General features: G+C 37.4%; 1 protein-coding gene across 1 annotated transcript in view; it reads right to left on the reverse strand.

The window, feature by feature from the left end:
- Positions 1-18,830, reverse strand: part of pkib (protein kinase (cAMP-dependent, catalytic) inhibitor beta) — a 47,499-nt gene extending 28,669 nt beyond the window's left edge. The window contains exon 1 of the mRNA XM_067418681.1: positions 18,670-18,830. The gene's annotated coding sequence lies outside the window, so the exon portion shown is untranslated. The remainder of the gene's footprint in view (positions 1-18,669) is intronic.
- Positions 18,831-19,234: the final 404 nt, after the last annotated feature.

The following is a 19,234-nucleotide window of genomic DNA, read 5'->3' on the forward strand; positions in this document are numbered from 1 at the left end:
ATCTGTAAAGTTACAGCGCTGAAAGTTCAATGCAAACGGAGATATTGTCTTTTAAAGTTATGGCAGTTTATTGCCTACAAAAACGGCGGGTTTGGACTACAACGAGCTTCTTCCTGGGTTGGTGACATCATAAACCCTTGCTAGTCACCACAGATGTGACTTCTACCCGTAATGGTAAGGGGCGTGGTGTTTCCGGCAACCTGTGCTTGGTACTTCAGCCAATAAAAATACATGAAACTACATTTGGCCATCTAACCAATCTAAGACCATTGCGTTTTTCAGAGGGATGAGCTTCATAAAAGCAGGAAGCAAACGAGCCGTTCAAAGGACAGTGGAGACAGCGGTGTGGAATAAAGGTCAAATATAAGAAAAATAGGGCGTTTTTAAAAAAAGAAGAAGTATTAAGACATGTTATACTGCGCCCCATAAACACAAGCAAGCCTATAAAAAAAACACAGAACCACCCCTTTAACAAGGGGATTTTGCGTCACTGCATTTGTTTCCAGGCGGAACATTAAAGAACGCAACACACACATCTCATAGACATCCTGTAGAATTCAACCAATCAGGTGATGACTTCAAAACTCCAGAAGTATTTCCAGAAAAATGAGCCATATCTGAAGTGATCCACCCTGTATTCTCAGCCTCAGACGTCACGCTCACGGACCGTTAGCTGAATGTCTTAGGCTGAGACTAGAGGTAGGGTGGATCACTTCTGAACCCTTGAAGTACACCAACACTCCCTCGGGACAGCTGGCTCACACACCTGGTCAGGCGCGCGCTGCTCAGGCTCCCTGGTGATGTGAACCTTGGTCGCTCTTGTTGCCGTGGACTCATATGTTGTAGCGGTCTCCCTTGCTCTACCTGCGGCGGGCTCAGGCTGTCGATCCTCGTAGGCTGGGTGTTTCTGGCTGGGCACTGAATGGGGAGTGGAACTGGCTGCATCCTCTACGGTGAATGCTGATCCGCAGGACGCCAGCACCTGCTCCGCATATGTGAAGCTCCCTAGAGGAACCTCCCAGGACAACTGTGCATGCGTAACCCTTTCAGTTTGAACCGCCTGCTCTAAAAGGGACTCAAACCCCGTTTGGCCAGCATGAGAGGCAGACGCTCAGCTGCATCCACTAGCGTCAGTCGCTAGAGCGTCTCTTCAGATCAAAGGAGTGAGGTTCACTAGCTGGCCTCTGTTACATATGTGTGGCAGCCTTGAGACTGACACGCAGGAACATGCACAGGCAGTCGTCTGAGAAGGTGGTTTGATGGGCGAGATTTAGGGTGCGTTCACACTTGTAGTTCGTTTCGTTTGGTTAGTTTGGTCCGGACCAAAAAACAAAAACAAACATAATAGTCCTGGTCCGCTTAGCGTTCACACGGGCATTTTTAACAGCGAACCAAAGGCACAGGGAGACGCTCACAACCTGATTGGTCGGTTTATATGACGTAGGAGCTCGTTTACCGAACATGCAAAACAATGCTGTGTGCGGATTACACGCGCGGGCATTTTATGCGTGTACATATGGCATTATTTTTTACCAGAGAACTCATGAAGAGCTCATGAAATGTTCACAACATTCAAAACAACGCTGTGTGCTGGATTAAACGCGATCATTTTATGTGTGTGTAACATATGGCATTATTTTTTACCAGAGAACTCATGAAGAGCTCATGAAATGTTCCAAACAACGCTGTGTGCTGGATTAAACGCGATCATTTTATGCGTGTACATGTGGCATTATTTTTACCCGCTGAGAACTCATGAAGAGCTCATAAAATGTTCAAAACATTCAAAACAGCAGCAGGATTTCCTCCGTTGTGCAAACGAAACGGCCGTTCTGTCGTCTGTACCTGCTAATAATGGGCAACACAGGAACTTTGATGAGATGAGCCAGGTATGCTTTTTGTGTGTTTTTTCTAGCATTTTCGAAACATGCTCGTCAGACCAAATATTGATGAGGCTCTTCCTCGTTGCTCTACGTTTGCCCTCTAACGTTAAAGTTACTCATTTTGGATAACGTACACCGATCTTTCCGCGTCGTCAAATCAGCTGCATTATGCGTGGCATCTTGTGACATTATACGTCCGGTTTTTGGTCCGTTTACATGTCTTTGGTCCGTGTTGCGTTCATATATCAATCGAACCGCACCAGAGTTCGTTTGGAAGCGGACCGAGACCCATCTTTTTAGCGGTCTCGGTCCGCTTGTTTGGTGCGCACCAGGGTTCGGATGGCAGCGTTCACATATGTTCAAATGAACCGCACTAACCGAGCAACCGCACCAGGGTTCGTTTTAATCGAACCAAACATGACAAGTGTGAACGCACCCTTAAAAAGTCCTCTAAATGTTTTTGAGGGAGCGTTCTTCCTGCTCAAGGCACATTAGTTTTACTGCTGGAAAGCCCATGGTGCAAGCAGGGGTGGAAACAGAACAAAAACACTGAACTCAAAAACAGAAAAGAAAATCTTACAAACAAGTTCAACTTTGTTTGGTCCGATGTTCTGTCACAGGGCTGGTTGTATAAACACACACAAAGATGAAGATGAAGGTAACTCTGCAATATTTAATAAATCTACACGATAGTCCACAAGAGCAGGAACAGAGCAACAACATAATGAGTCCAAACTAACATGACTGATTCTAACCCTAAGCAAAAACATAAAAAAGAAAGAAAAGGTGTTTACCAGGCCCATGGTTTCAATTCACTGGCTCAGGGTAAAAAAAGGGTGGACAGGACACTAGCCAATATACACATATTTTTGTCCTCCCTTATCACAGGGCCCAGGATGAGGTTTGTGGTTGTCCTACTCCTGATGACAGCCCTAAGCATGTCACCCATTCAAACTAGAACAGCTAATAGGACATTGATTAGGGCATCCGTGTCAAACCCAGATAAAGCCAAGCAACCTCGGAACCACAGATCCTTAAAAAAAGCTCCCTGACCTCTGAACGAGCTTACTGCAGGACTGTCATGACTGTACGTTTCCATTCTCAGGAGGCTTACACTGACATAGATAAGTGGATGAGCAGTGAAAAGTATATCTGCAACACCACAGTCACTACAGAGACCTCACTATCCTATTTCCACCCTGATGATAAATGCCACATATACATCATGCACTGCTGGTCTTCACCAGAGCTGGAGGGTATGATGGTATATGGGTGTTTCATGCCTGTATGACACGGATTGTTTATCTTTTCAGTATGATGAACGTGAATGAGGTGTTAAACTCCAAAACAGACAACAAGGTCACCATTAAAGTATACATGAAACAGAACTTGCTTGTCTTTTCTTCCCTTTTGTGACGTACTATATCCAAGTGAAACGACTTCTCAATAAAAGAAGAAATGTAGAATGGAACTTGATTTTGTCCATCAGGAATTGTTTTTGGATGGTTGTGGTTTGCTTTTGCTGTGATGTCATGTGAGTGACAGGTTGAAGAGAGAAGAGAAAGAGAAGAGATGTCACTGCAAGAGAGAGCTATTTTGATCAAAGATTACAAAGATGAGCATGGATAAATAATTTATGATAATACTGCAATATTCCATAAACAGAAAAAAACAACTTTTTTAAAGGGGTGGTTGTATGCGATTTCACTTTTTTAACTTTAGTCAGTGTGTAATGTTGCTGCTTGAGCATAAACAGTATCTGCAAAGTTAGATCGATGAAAGTTCAATGCAAAAGGAGATAGTGAGATTGTCTTTTAAAGTTATGGCAGTTTATTGCCTACACAAATGGCCAGATTGGACTACAACAAGCTCCTTCCTGGGTTGGTGACATCATAAACCCTCGCTAGTCACCACAGATGTGACTTCTGCCCGTAATGGTAAGGGCCGTGGCGTTTCCAGACAGCCTGTGCTTGGCACTTCAGCCAATAATAATACATGAAACTACATTTGGCCATCTAACAAATCTAAGACCATTGAGTTTTTCAGAGGGATGGGCTTCATAGAAGCAGGAAGTAAATGAGCCGTTCAAAGGACAGTGGAGACAGCGGTGTGGAATAAAGGTCAAATATAAGAAAAATAGGGCGTTTTTAAAAATAAAAGAAGTATTAAGACATGTTATACTGCGCCCCATAAACACAAGCAAGCCGATAAAAAAAAAAAACACAGAACCACCCCTTTAAAAAAACAAGATCTGTCCATTTTGATTTCATGGTGACTTTATACCAGCTCAAAAATCCATATGAATTGAGTGCTATATTCCAAGTCTTCTGAAGCCATATACAAACTATTATAGGCACAGACTCAAATGTCATTTGGCATTACAAAACGACAAAAAATAAAATAAAAAAAATTGCTATTGCTATGGTGGATGGGGAAGATTTTCAGTGAGTAACAATTTAAATTCTAGTTTGTTTCTCACACAAAGCTTATTCATAATACTTAGGATACAGAGCACAAGTTCAGTTTGCACTTATTTTTGGAGCTTGACAGTCCTTCGACATTCACTTTTAATTGTATGGAAAATATACCCTTATGAATCACAGCATTTTATAGTTTTACTGTTTTGAATCATTTGTTTATAATTGTATCTTTTGGTTTGCATGAAGTCCAAATCAAATGAGAAAATTACCATGTTATTCATTGTATGCTTTCATTTCACTATCTAAAAATATTTAATATACACCATTATTTAAAAGATTTAATTTAGAAAGGATACATAAATGGATCAAAAGTGAGATTGACAGTAAAGACTTTTACATTTCTGCAAAATATTTAATTTAAATAAAGGCTGCTTCTTTGAAAGTTTCTATTTATCAAAGAACTCAGAAAATAATTATCATGGTTTCCACAAAAATATAGAGCAGCACAAGGGTTTTCAGCAATATATAAAAAGAACTGTTTCTTGAGTCACAAATCAGCATATTAGAATACTTTCTGAAGGATTATGTGACACTGAAGCTTGGAGTAATGATCCTGAAATTCAGTGTTGCCATCACAGGAATACATTTTATATTTCACAACAGTTTTTTTTAATTTTATTTTTATCAAAAGCATTTTAAAAAATCTTAGTGACCCCCAACTTTTAAATTGTAGTGTACCATATATACCATATATGTTTTTGTTTCTTTTTTTTGGAGTTCCAGTAAAAATAACTATCTCTTTGGAAATATTACACTTACAATATACCAGCTTTGGGTCATACCACCCATGCTTAATATTTTACTTATGATCATGCTATGTTATTGCAACATAAATTATCTATGGGACTAGCTCTTTGATTTTTGAGGGGGTGTAGGTCAAGACCTCATAACTTTGTGGTGGGTGTACATAATAAATCCAGCTGAACATACTGTACCTTCACTTGTCATTCCCATAACTGTCATACAGCTGTGAAAATATATCAACACTGTGTGCAAATAACTCACAAATCCATCTTTGAAAGCATATTATGTCATTCTTGTTTGCTGACAATATTATCAAAATATTGTCTCTCAGGATCTTCATAATAAATATGAAAGCACAAAAACAATTTTCTATATTTGAGTTGTTCTCTGTCCTGGCATCTTTTTGATTGATTCTAAGTGCACAAAGCGAGCGATCAAACTGTTTTGACACTGCTCTATTGTGCAGTTTCAGTATCAGATATGATAAAGCTTTTGACAGCTATTCCCTGAGCAGAATCTGAACCATTAAAGCTACACTTTCCCAGGTCAAATGATATCAGCTCTGTTTGAAAATATGCGAGCTGCCTGCACTTTATTGCCTACATAAGCAGCTACCTTCGCAGGTTGCAAACAAAATTGTATATAAGTCAACAAATGCTTATTTTAAAGAACTGAAATCTTATATCTGTAGGCAAACTAGAGGATTTCTGTAAAATATCCATGATTCACACACTGTTTAGAGCTGCGGGTTGTCATGAGTTTCATGACTAATTAAAATGTTAGATTTTACACTGAATATCTTAATATTTATCAAAGCCTGTGGTCCAAAACACCAATTAAATCATATACAGCAGCAGGACAATTTTAAAGCTACATTTTTTTACTTAGATTTCCAAGAACCTATTACAATGGTTGCTTAATCAAGTCAGTCTGCACATCTCTCTTATATATGCAATGTAGCCTATACTATTTGACTGTGGGGAAGCGATATAGTTCCATGAACACTTAAACATCTTCCACTATTATATTTATATGGTATTGCAAGGTATACTAAAGGATACCATGGTATTAGCACAAGTCACAACACATGTCCAAAAAACAAGGTAATTACATGGTCATCATTTGTTGCCATACAAAGTGTTAACAAGCAGCAGTGACTTAAATCTGTGTTTCGATCTTCACTACTGAGGGGCTGACAAATGATGCAGGTATTTGTAGCTTAAATACTAGCCGCTGTTTTTGTTCTCAGTTCATGAGTGATAATCCACTCTAAATGATTTAATGCATTTGCGAGCTGATTCTGGCTGATTCACTAAGTGATATCTATATTTGAAAAGCTGCATGACTTTTTTTTTTTTTTTACCTTTATAACTCAGCTTCACTAGTGAGATACACTATATTGCCAAAAGTTTTGGGACGCATGCCTTTTTGCACTTGAAATTTAATAACATCCCGTTCTTAATCCATAGCGTTTAATATGGAGTTGGCCCATCCTTTGCAGCTATAACAGCTTCAACTTCTGGGAAGGTTTTACATAAGGTTTAGGAGTGTGTTTCTGGGAATTTTTAACCATTCTTCTAAAGCACTTTTGTGAGGTCAGGCATTGTTAGACGAGAAGGCCTGGCTCCCAGTCTATGCTCTAATTCATCCCAAAGACGTTCTATCATGTTGAGGTCAGGACTCTGTGCAGGCCAGTCAAGTTCCTCCAAACCAAACTCGCTCATCCACATCTTTATGGACCTTGCTTTGTGCACTGGTTTACATGTTGGAACAGGAAGGGTCCATCCCCAAACTGTTTCCACAAAGTTGGGAGCATTAAACTGTATAAAATGTATTTGTATGCTGAGTTCCTTTCACTGGAACTAAGGGACCAAACCCAACCCCTATAAAAAAAAAAACAACACTTCTTTTTTTCCAGAGATCATTCTTTGAACAAATGTTTGCAGAAGTGTCTGCATAGGTGCTTGATTTTATACACCTGTGGCCATGGAAGTGATTGGAACCCTCCAGAAATCAAAGGAAAGCAAATAATTCTTTGTTCACACTTTATATTAGGTGTCCTTAACTACTATATACTTCCATCAAAAAATAAGTACAATGTACTTATTGTGTTCATATTGTATTGCAAAACACTTTTGTTGCTATTGAGGTTGGATACGGGTAAGGTTAAGGACAGATTTGGTGGTATAGCTAGGTTTAAGGGTGGTGTAAGGTACAGCTCAACAGTGTAATTATCAGATGTAATTACAGAAATTAATTACAGCTGTAGTCGCATGCAGGTATTCTTTTCATTATTTTCATCCATACACTGTCAAAAAAAGAGTATGAAGTTGTAACTTTTAAGGTAAAAGTGGCCGCCACTGGGGCTGTACCCTGAAGGGTTCATTTTTGTACCTCTAAGTCAGAGGTAGGCAAGTTCAGTCCTAGAGATTTGATGTCCTCCAGAGTTTAGCTCCAACTTAGCCACCACAGTATACAACTCATGGCTCCCAGCATGCATTGCAGCATTAAGTATGTCACCATTGTTGAGATTAATTTAGAATATCCGATCTGTGGCAAGAAAGTTTTGTTGGTGAATATTCTTTATTATAATTATTATTCAGTGATGAGTTTAGTCAAACATTATTCTTCATGACTCATTTTGTTGATGGCTTCTTTGGTTTTTATTAAATGTGTTTTGTTTACACCGTAATAAAAATCACAAACTTACTTAAAATTCCAAGTCAAACTGCCCACCTAAAGCAAACACTGATCTCCATAATGGTGACCAAACTTTTTCAATAAAAAAATCAAATTCTAAACCTGTTAATTCTCAATAAGAGCTTCTATAGATGTCTTTCAACTCTGCAGAATCACGACTCACTAGGACCGAACTGAGGAAAAAAATGGCATAGTTGTACCCTAAGGACCAATTGTGTACCTTTAAAGGTACAGTTATGCGTTTTGTTCCCCAAGGAACAAAATTGTACCTCCACTGTACCTTTTTGGTGTGTGCTGATCATGACTTAGAAAAAAACAATATTTGTTTTAATTTCAATAATGTTATATGGTCATCAGTACTTTTTCAAAGGGGTTTTAAAGGGGAAATTTCATGAAAGTGAAGGACGAATACTGCGAATAATGAAAACAGCTAAACACCGCACTGGGAACTAGAAAGCTAAGAAGACTGGTCTAAGTTTGCATCTTCAGCTGTGTTACTCATGGCAAACATTTCTTCAGAAGGAATTAAGGAGGATTTAATGCCATTAATGCTTGGAGGAACAGCCACCGCATTACAACTATCAAACAGCTCCAGCTGTGTCAGATGAAATGGCTCCAAGCATTCCCTTGGAGCTATTTTCATCTGCTGGTCTTTTTTCCACCTCAGACCTTTGTAAATAATGTTTTGACTGCAGCATCCCTAAGCCTCAAATGCATAAATATTTTTTTACATTGTAGCATAATTGATTTCATTTTCAAGGTCTTAATGAGGTCTGATTAAATCAGTTCAACTGGTCAGGTCACTCGTTCGAATAATCCAACATCTTCCGACACATCTGTGCATGGCGAACAAAGCCAATTAGCGCTGCACTAAAGCGACGTCTTCAGTCATACCCATAGCTATCAAAGCTGTTTACTCCATCACATCACATGTACGGCCAAAAATAACACAAGCCAAGTCACATCCAATCATCAACTGAGGATCAGATACATACTTAGCAGAGGCAAATTGAAGATGAACTGTAGGTTAGCTGGACAACAAAGGTTTTAATCTTTGCCTATTAATAGCAGATGCCAGCCGCTTGAGGGCAAAGCCCATACGTGTGGGCTAGAAGAACAAAGCACTGATTACATGTGATTCATCTTCTCACGTTTCAAAAGCAGACCTTGGTTTCCTGCACAGTGCATCCCCAGGGAATGATTTTCCCATTGGCTATCTGCCTCCCCAAACAGAGATCGTGCTCAATGACGCAAGACCAATGTGCACCGGACGCTGCAGAAATACCAAAGAAAGGCATAAGTGGCATCAATCAGATCTGACATTATCCAGATCTATATTTGGACTGATGATACAGAACATCAAGCATTTAACTATATCATTCCATATTAGTTCTAGGCTTTTGCAATACGATATTTTCATCTGTAAAATTGTATCAATCAAATATATCAGAAATGGCAAAGATTTGCATCTGTATTTCAATAAGGACTGATTGCAGTGCTGTTTGGTGTGATGAGTGGTATTTGCCAAGGCAAGCATCACTGCATCACATTTAGATGTCTTTGTACTTATTTGTGCTACAAACATGAATGCTATCTCAAATTGTGCAGCTTGTTGTAAAGACGTGTGTTGTTACTTTGATAATCGATAGAATGACGATAAAATGGGCCAAAAATCTTGTTGGCAGGATCTAGAAATCAGAACATTTTAGAGAAGATGGGCTCTTTTGATTTAACATAGACTATAACAAACCACCTGGCAAAGACCTAACAAACACTCCAAACACCATAGCAACTGCCTAGCAACCATTAAACAATTGATTAGCAAATAGAACAGGGGCTAACAAGCATCACTCACATCTTCTTTATAAAAAAGGTTAAAATAGATGTGGCCTACAAAACAGTGCAGTAGCCTATTATAAAGCATTAGAACAGTCTCATGGGGATATTCCAATGTGAAAAAAAATATATTTTTCTTTGATCCCTTTTTGTAGAACAATTGCCTTGCATATTAGGGGTTTGCTTTGCTGTAGCTTCTTTTAACTGGCTTCAACACACCATTTTGCTGACTCCAAAGTATGATTTTTATATGCGGTAAAAAGAAGAAGAAAAAACAGGCAGAGCAATAAAGCAAATAGACTTTCTTTCCTTCACAGAACATCTTAGTTGAACCTGCATCGGAGAGATTTCACAAATTAAATCAGGTTAATTTACCTAAAGCTTTATTTTGCTAATCAGTGCAAAAAAAATGTCCATGCTAGCTTAACAATTCACCATTCAAGAGCTCTTTTTCACTGTTGCTTGCCAGATTTTGATGCTGCTTCCCCTATACAGTATTAAAACACCTTTAAAAGATTTATGACAGGCTGTATAAAAAATGGCAAGAAAGGAGAGAAACAAACTAACAATGATCAATGCAGTCATAAGGAACTTACTCCCACTTGACATTCAATCTAGAGTTCTAAAATTGTTCCATTAGATAACAAATATTATCAGATAACCTTACACCTAAATACACAAATCTGCAAATGTTTGCTATTATGGATGCACTTTTTGAGTTAGCTATGATGGTTCTTAAATCCTTAACTTTGAGAGCCACATACTATAGCAACGCAAAAGTTCTGTTCATACTGACAGCAACTTGCACAGCAAAAAGACCATAAATAAATAATTATTATGATTGGGAAGAGAGAACTTAGTGACGCTTATCCTTTCAAATGATAAAAAAAATGCATATATAAAATTCACAAAAGGTTCTTAATAGTGGCTCTATTAAAATATTATTCACACTATGGAAAGAGAGAATGGTTCACTGAAAGGTTCGTTGGGAAAGCCAACACGGTTCTTATATGGAATTACTGTGAAAATTAACTTTTTGGGACTTTTATTTTTAAAGGGGTCCCATGCTCTTTCACCTTTTCAATTTTAGTTTGTGTGTAATGTTGTTGTTTGAGTATAAAAAGATTTTCAAGGTTACAAAGCTCAAATTCCACTCCAAAGGGAGATATTTTATTTAACAGAATCCATTTTTCAAGGACTACAAAGAACGACTAGTTTGGACTACGATGCGATTTTTACAGAACTTACAGTTACAATATTACTAATTTAAAGGAGACGAGGCCTAGGTTGAGCTGCGTTAGAGAAGACGGTGTTGTTGCTATGTCAAAGAGATGATGTTTTGTCCACTCCATTTCCAAAAATAATTTCTTTGACCTTCCTGGGGCTGACGAACTAATAGTGTGGATAACATTGCATCTATAATGTATGAGGAAATTACAAAAAAACGATCTGAAAAGTCCTGTGAACTCTGTGCTTGCAAAGTCTGCGCACGATCCACTGGTTCGTTTACATTAAAGGTCCCGTTCTTCGCGATTCCATCTTTCAAACTTTAGTTAGTGTGTAATGTTGCTGTTAAAGCATAAATAATACCTGTAAAATTATAAATTATAAATTATAAAGCTCGAAGTTCAATGCCAAGCGAGATATTTTATTTAACAGAAGTTCCCTTTCAAAGCCTACAGCAAACGGCCGGTTTGGACTACACCTCTGCACTTCCTGGCAGGAATGACGTCACTAGAACCGTTTGTTGACTAACCCTCCGCCTACAAGAACACGCAAAATAGGGGGTGTGAACTTGTTGCTCTCTCAAGTGGAAAAGAGCGCGCATTCAGTGCTTGCATCTCCCCGTTACGGTAAAGAGGCGGGACCTTTCCAGGCAAAGTGCGCTAAGCTGCTGTCCAATCACAACACGGGAAGCTCTGGGCCCAATCAGAACTCGTTACGTGTTTCTGAAGGAGGGACTTCATAGAACAAGGAACTCATCAGGCCGTTTTTAGGACAGAGGAAACAGCGCTGTACAGATAAGTCAATCGTGTGAAAAAATACTGTTTTTACACGCGAAACATGAACTCATGTTATATTGCACACTGTAAACATAATCAAAGCTTCGAAAACACGCGAACAACGGGACCTTTAATATATACTCTGAAGAACATTTCCTGAACACGTGCTATGTGTTGCCAATCACAATACACTGGGCCAGCTAAACAATCACAGCACATTTCAGAAGGAGGGGCTTCATTGAAATCGGTGTGTTTGAGTCATGGGGAGAGAGGTGCTGTAATAATGTTAAATAAGTGAAAAATATGCAATTTTCTTTTAACAATCCAGTATGAAACCATATTCTAGTCTCTCTCTCTCTCTCTCTCTCTCTCTCTCTCTCTCTCTCTCTCTCTCTCTCTCTCTCTCTCTCTCTCTCTCTCTCTCTCTCTCTCTGTCTCTCTCTCTCCCCCCACAAAAAAAAAAAAAATCTAGACTTCATAAAATGGCATAGAGGTTCTTTTTAGTAAATAAACTCAACCATACTCTTGACTATTATGAGCCGGTTCTTTCTTCTAATGAATCAAAATCATACAGTGCAAATATGACTTGTGGACAAATTATTCTCATGAGTCGGTCATTTTTAATGAATCAAAAACAACACAACCAGTAAAGTCTGAAATCAAACATAGAACTACCTTTGAGATTTTTGAGGCAATTATGAGTTTTGCCATGGATACAGTTACCACATGGTTTGTTTGCTTAGAATTTGTAAAATATAGTTAAGGCCAGTTAGTGTACTGCATTTATATGTCTTTAATAAGACTGAAAAGCCTGTGTAGATTTAATGTTTTTTTGTTTGTTTTTTACAAATGTACAATTTACAAATACGTATTTCTTATAGCTCTTCATAGTTCTTATTTCTACTAATCATTAATGGCAAGCTATGTATTCCTATCTCTATTTTTTAGTATAGAATAATAGATGATTTCTAGTGACACAACAAGCAACATTTTTGGTGACATGAATGACAAATTGCTGTCAGAATGTGGAGTGTATGTGGTTTAACACAGGAATCATTGGGTTTATAAATGCTGCATTTAGCCAAACACGAAATTCAAAATACAAGACAGCTTTTTTTAAAAACAGCATTGATCGTAATTTACAACACTTTTCCGTACACTTACAGTCTAGGCTTGTGAGACACATAGTGTGCCATGCATGAAGTCACTGTGCTTTCATAAATAATTCACATCTGCGAGGGTTCTAGTGTAAGATCGATAAGAGCTTCTTGTGAATGCGTTCCCCTATTCTCCCGTCACAGACAATTTATCCAGCGCAAACACAGGAAAAGACTTTATTTGACAGAAAGTGAGAGTTGTAAAGCTTCACAACATTCAACAATATGTTTTATTTACTTGACATATGGTACATACAGCTCAGAGCAGACAATAAAATAAGCTGTTGTCTTGGTGCAAGACATTTAGACAGTTAGCAGGGTAGGATCAAACTCAAAGCCATTGGTCCCTAGATTGTTGCAGTGTATTTTCAGGTCCGATATGCGCTCAAATCCTGCGATTTAAGATTACAAATAACAGATAAGAGTGAGACCTCTGGCACTTTATAACCCTCCGGTGCCAGATTTTTATACAACAAGCCCTGCAATAGCCTAGGATCAGGCCTTATCACTAGAACACTGTGTGGTCTTTAACTCCTTACTGAAGGAGGAACACAACATGATGTACCCCATATGGTGAGATGCATAAAATCCCACATGTCGTTAGCAATGTGCACCTCTGCAAACTACAGCTGATTCATCAGTGTCTCCTGCAGAATACACCCATGCAGTCACGGAAAAAGGGTAATACAAAAAATGTAAATTCAAAATTAGCAAAAATTATTATAATTTTAATGGTAAAAGACTATGGTAAAAACCTGTAAATTGGTTAACAGTAGTTCCCGGTAACCCTAACCCTTTATTTTACAGCGTCCTTGTATGTTACATGTATTTACCATAAAAGTAAATTATGCATAATTACATGCAACTAATCCTGCACCAAACCCTAATCCTGGCATAACCCTATTACATGTTATTCATTATTATTACTTAGTACTTAAATATATAATTACACTGTAACATCAATGACACATTAAAATAGAATGTAACCCTAAGTTCCCCAATATATACAGTAAAAAACTTAAATATATTTCATTTAATTTTGCTAGCAAAAGATGTTCTGTATTTCAGAATTTGAAATATTGAAGTAGTTTTTTTTTTTTTAAATCATAATTTCCCATGTAAACCAGCTATAAAACAACATAATATAATGAATTTAAGTTTAATGCATTATTTTACTTAGTTTGGTGCCAAGACTTAATTACTCAATAAAATAAAATAAAATAAAATAAAATAAAATAAAATAAAATAAAATAAAATAAAATAAAATAAAATAAAATAAAATAAAATAAAATAAAATAAAATAAAATAAAATAAAATAAAATAAAAAATTGATGGAACAGTTTGGCCACTAGTTTAATTTCAAATTATATTATGCAAAGTTCACACTGCACAATTTTAACCCCAATTTTGACTCGCTGACAGGTTTTTGCAAACTTGCCGACAAATCATAGGCAAATCCCACGAGTGACAATCACGCAGTGTGAATTATCAAAGACGCAATCCGAGAGAATCACAGATGCCTGTGAGACATTTGGAATGCTAAATATCTGAAACTGTCAAATCCTGCTGTGTGAAATTAGTTCTGACTGAAAATGACATCTGCAATGACCTACAGCCAATGAGAGAGCAAGATACAGGGCTGTTAGAATATAGTTTGATATATTTACAATTATTTCAAACAGAAACAAAGCACAGACATTTGCTTGACCGGCCGCAACAGCAGCACATTGCAAATTGCTAAATTACTTATTTGCCTCCAACTCTCATTACAGAACACAATCCTAGATCCCTGCGTCTCCCCAACCATTTCCTCCTCCATAATTTTTTCCTTTTTCTCTTTTTTGCTGCAAATCAGCACACAGACAATTTTCTGCAGGCTAACATTTTTAATAATAATTCCAGTCTTGCGCAAGACCGGGCAAAGTTTGCGCGCGATTTTTCCTACTGTAAAGTCAAGCAGTGTGAACCCTTTGAAAAATGTGTGACTATATTAACTAATATATCATAATTACGTATGTAATTTTATATTCAGTAATACATTGCATAATATGTGATTTGGTATTGCATGTGTATAATATATTGCAGATATACGTATTTACTCATGCAAGAAACACAGATGAAATATATAATGGAAACTATTTCTTATACTTACTTCCATTTCATAAATGTTTCATATTTTCAAGCTAGTGTTTCGTGCACTAAGTGTTTAGCAATCATCATCCTAACCAGCACAATGGTCACCCCAAAAACTCACTCACACACACCAGAAAACCGTTTGAATTACAAAATAATACAATTGAAAACAATAACAGACCTCCATCTATTTTAATATAACGCAGAACTTGAGAAATAACACTTCATTTGAACATTTACTGTGTTTTAACAGTCAGAAGCAAAGGATGCTGGGAACTAGAAATATGCTGTAACTCATTCTGCTAATGTATGTATGTGTGTACATACATTCACATGTATATGGGAACATGTTTGTGAAATATATGTACACAATAAAAGATCATACTTTAAGCTGGCTGGAAAAGCGGATAAAATTATATGAATATTACATGTTATGCTATTTTTGTCATTTCTAAATATTTTATATGCATCAATATATAGCCATGCATGGTCAACATTGCAATATAAAGAAAAAATATAAGCACCATATGGAAATGTATTATGTAATATATCTCATTCTATTTTGCAGGATAGTTCCATATATTTTTGTTCCGTAAGGGAAACCTCCTGTCGCCGATCCATCGTGCAGTGAGAGCGCCTCAGCAATTGAACGTCACCCCAGATAGTCATGCAGCGGGAAAAGAGTTTGAAAAGTGTGCAGTGTGAACTCGGCATTATGTAAGTAAATTTCTGAGAATTTCTGTGCCACTAGCAGTAACTAGTTGAACAGCAAAAATAATGATTGTTTTCAAATGGGTCTGATAAATTTAGTCCAAAAAGACTATAAGAAGAAAAAAAACCATTACAAGTTAATGACTATTATTCAGTAAATCCCGGGGAACTGTGGTAGTATTGTAAGTTTCACTGTGTAAAAAGATACTTTTAAGTAATAATTATGCGTTATTGTTCATGTAGTATGCTGCGATGCATTCTATTGTTTGTTTACAGGACAATATTTATGTAATGCATGAACCAATTGGTGGAATGAATGGAGAGTTGAGCTCTCTTGGGATCTTGCCAGTGAAACACTTGAACAGAAGCTGTCATGCCTTTCACTAGAGCCTTGATGATACTCTGAGGGAGGCTGAAACAGAATGAGTATCAGCTGTTAAAAGAGAAAAGAGAGGCTGCGCTTCTTCAAGGCCAAATTTTGATCTGTTGCATACTGTCAGTTTGAATAAATGTAATCTTTTTAAATGCCTCCTCTAAAAGACTATAAAGTCTTTGGTTACAAATACACACCTATAGCTCACAATGCTTTGCCTTTCAATTTACTTGTTGAATTTGTTCTTTAATCCTCTTAAACTCCCGAGGTAATGTGAAACAACAGACAAATGTAAAGGTGAAGTGTGTCATTATGAGTATTTTTCCCAGAACACTCCCCCTGCCTGCCACTGGCCAACGAACAGACAGACCCGCCTCCAAACTCGCACCATTGGGCGAGATTTTGTTGCCGTGGCTGGATGGGAACAGAGACATATTTTGAAACTCTTCTTGGGGGAATCAACCTATGATTGGCTTAAAAATATTTTCAGTTATTCAAGTTTAATAGCAGACACATCTATAAAATCTGGGCGCTTACTGCAATTGCATGACGGCTCAGTTTCATCACTCTCTTACAGTACTATGATTTTCAAGATATTTCACCTTCAAAAATGCTTTAGCCATGAAAAACGTATATCACTGTCACAGTCCTTTCGTATTAAACTATTTCTGACTTGTGATTTTCGAACTGCTTTTTGTCAAAGTAATAACTTTTCGTGTTAAAATAGCCGCAAGAAATAAAACAACAGATCTGGGCATCAAATCTGCTTTTCTTGTCTAATTGCCGGTCTTCTGACATATGTGTGAAAGCAGACGAGCAAGTGTGAACGTGCAGCACCAGCGGTAATGGAGAAAATAAACTGTGCCAAACGATACTTTCTAGTCCCGTGAGCACAATTAACTTCGTGAGCAGGCAGACACCGCTGCAAAGTTTCTGTTATCATCAACAAGGCCAATTAAAAATAGATTCTCCATGGGCGGCACCCAGCAGGAGATGCTCTACTGTACCACGGCACAACATGCACACACCCCTTTGTGACGAGACACATTCTCCCGCCGAGATTGATGGATGTGGAAGGGCGGCTTCTAGATCACAGCAATTTATCATGAGATTTGATGCGCTGCAAAGAAACGTCTATCTGTTTTCAGCATAATACAGACAAAACTGCCCAAACAATTAAAAATCCGTCTACCACTTGGATCTAGAAAACATAAGATAGCATTGATTCTTATCATACAGGTTATTATTATATCATTAAGTGTGCTGGTAAAAAAAAATACAGCCTTTTGAAAACCAGATCCTGCTCTATAAATCTTGTGAGGGTCATTGAACTGTTCTGGGGAAAGATGAGACTTATCAATGTGTAATTTCATGTGTGATTTAACCCTGCTGGAGGCTCATCCATTATCACAGTGCAGAAATATGACTTTTTTTTTTGTTACCAACAACCAATATAGTATACAAAAAAAGGCAGCATCCATAGCAACGAACAAAGGGTACTTTCCCGAATGTAAATGCAAAAACTCGTTATAGTGGAAAGGACACAGTGCCCGTTTGAGTAAATGCTTCTAGATGAGAAGATAATGAAACTGCTGTCTCCTAGGCAACTTTAACCACCTTTAACTTAGCAACTAAATGATCACAAATGTCACAATATCACTTCTGCTCATACTCTCCAGGGCTTTTAAACATGCTATAAATTTAATTAAAGATGGAAAAAAACTGAAATAAAAAATAAATTGTAATGATGATTAACTATTCTAATAAAGTGGTAAAATAACAACTTTTAGAAGGACACTTCACTAACTTCATATTGGATTTTTGTTATGTGCATTCATTTAGATCCATGAAGCATAACTGGAGACATAGATTAATCATTTACATTCAAATTGATATATTACAACTGTAATAATCCTACTGGCAAATCCAGTTTAAGATCATTTTGAAACGTGTTTCTAGCTGGTTTACCAGCAATCATGTTCTAAAAAAAACGATCTGAGGGAGAAACCAGCTGACAACCAGTTTGTTGCTGCATGGTCCAATAAGATCTATCAGCAGACCATCTCAGATCAGTTCGAAACCAGCTATCATACGTTTCCCCTCTGGTTTACATATCATATCCAAGGTCAGTGTGATTTCAGACACGTATACACCATAAATTAAAATGGAAGTCAAATGAAAAAGAAAACAAATCATAGTTCTGTTCTAGCATAACCTTTTGTCATCATGGAAACCTTCCATTAACGCATTCCTTCAATAAAAAGATCTAAATAAAAAAGAACATTTCTCTTGATATAGTCCATTCCTTCATGTGTTAGACGCGCAGGGTATATTGCATGGTCACAGTGAATTTGAACTCGGCAGATGACACTCGAACAGGAACAATAGATTTTCCATACGACAGCTGGGATTATTTAACTACTACCCATACACATTAATAACACGTGGTTCATTCATTTGCTTACTGCCCTGTCGTATAAGCGGCATGTAAATGAACGGACAGCTGTAATGCATCAGTGAGCATCTGGACAGACCAGCGCACATAAAGAACTTCAAAGCGCGCAGTGATGCTCTCCACATACGATTCTGGCACATCTCTAACCCTCTCTGTCTCTCTCATGACAGTCCTGCAACAGAGCTTTTACTCACTCCGAACACGAAGCAACTCCTCGAAGCAGAGTTATCCGGGAGAACACTCCGAATCAGTACCAACAGAGGCTATCCGCGAGGGGAACTCCGCATATTGAGACCATGTTCGTCGTGAATCTCCTTCTCTGACACTGAGTCCAGCGCGAGCGAGCACAACTACCTCGCGCGCCGCTGATATCACGCGAGAGCGCGCATAGGCAAACACTGCCTGACACTGACAGACACAGAAAAGTGTGTTTATATGTCTATAATATAATATAATATAATATAATATAATATAATATAATATAATATAATATAATATAATATAATATAATATAATATAATATAATATAATATAATTAATATGAAGCTATAATTTGTGCACACTTACATAATTATATATTTAATATGTGAACAGGAATAATTATGATATATTCATATAGGGTTAATTCAGGATAATTGGTGGCAGATTTGTCCCAATTTAACTAAATTCAACCTCTTTAACAATAATATAATTAATATAATATAATAGTAGGCTACATAATTATATATTTAATATGTGAAAAGGAATAATTATTACGTA

The sequence above is a fragment of the Pseudorasbora parva genome, chromosome 15 (assembly GCF_024679245.1).
Source record: "Pseudorasbora parva isolate DD20220531a chromosome 15, ASM2467924v1, whole genome shotgun sequence".
Taxonomy (NCBI): Eukaryota; Metazoa; Chordata; class Actinopteri; order Cypriniformes; family Gobionidae; genus Pseudorasbora; species Pseudorasbora parva.